The sequence below is a fragment of the Otolemur garnettii genome, unplaced genomic scaffold (assembly GCF_000181295.1).
Source record: "Otolemur garnettii isolate 467f Iridium unplaced genomic scaffold, OtoGar3 scaffold00012, whole genome shotgun sequence".
NCBI lineage: Eukaryota > Metazoa > Chordata > Mammalia > Primates > Galagidae > Otolemur > Otolemur garnettii.
Genome location: NW_003852407.1, coordinates 27,790,586 through 27,791,644, shown reverse-complemented (window position 1 = coordinate 27,791,644; position 1,059 = coordinate 27,790,586). Strand labels below are relative to the sequence as shown.

The 1,059-nt window shown below is 44.5% G+C and overlaps 1 protein-coding gene across 1 annotated transcript in view; it reads left to right on the top strand.

Annotated features, from left to right (window-relative positions):
• The window catches only part of CABLES1 (Cdk5 and Abl enzyme substrate 1), a 102,033-nt gene that overhangs the window by 45,380 nt on the left and 55,594 nt on the right, over positions 1–1,059 (top strand). The window lies entirely within an intron of this gene.

Here is a 1,059-nt window from a genome sequence, read left to right as displayed (position 1 = left end):
AAAAAAAAAAGTAGAAAAATGATCTGTAAATTAATGTGCCTATTGTCCCACCTACTTGGGAGGCTGAGGCAGGAGGATCATTTGAGGCTACAGTGAGCTTGATCACACCCACTGCAGTAGAGCAGGGGCAACAGAGTGAGGCTGACTCAAAAAAAAAAAAAAGGATAAGCAGAATGTGGTATGTGTGCTGGAATAGTATTCAGCCGTGAAAAGGAGTGGAGTACTGATGTTAGAGCAGTGCTGTAGCTTGAGGTGGTTGCCGAAATAATTGAAAAGAGCAAGTAAAGTTTTAACAAGGAAAAGAAAATTTATTAACAACTTGCACAGCAAGTGAGAAGCACAGCTTTGGGTTATATACACAGCTCTGAGGAGTATCAGAAGTTTCTTAGAAGTCTTCTGGGATCTTAATAAATTCTCTACTCCACACACTTGCAAGATCTTGATAACAACCCACCTGGAAGGTCTTAATCAGCCTCATGCCTATAACAGCCCAGGTCAGCCTGACCTAAACCAATCCAGAGTAGTCTAACCACATCCATCATCTGCCCTGCTCATATCTAGCTCACTGCCAGACACTGATACAGGCTACAATGTGTGTGTGGACCTGGAAAACACGTGGACTGAAATGAGCCAGATGCAGAAGGTCAAATGTTGTGTGACTCCAGAATAGGGCTCAGCACCTGCTCTGTGAGTAGGTTCGAGCCTGGACTAGGCCTGCTAAAGAGCAGGCAAAAATAGCTGGGTGTTATGGCTGGTGCCTGTAGTCCCAGATATTCGGGAGACTGAGGCAAGCAAATCACTTGGGCCCAAGAGTTTGAGGTTGTTGTGAGCTGTGACGCCACCATGGCACTCTACAGAGGGTGACGTGGTGGGACTCTGTCTCAAAAAAAAAAAAAAAGAAATATCCAGAATAGGTAAATTCATACAGACAGGAAGCAGGCACAGGGGAGTTACTGCTCAATGGGTTCAGAGTTTCTATTGGGGGTGACTGAGGAAGTTTTGGAAATAGCGATGATGGTTGCATGACGTTGTGTATATACTGAATGATCCTAAATGGTA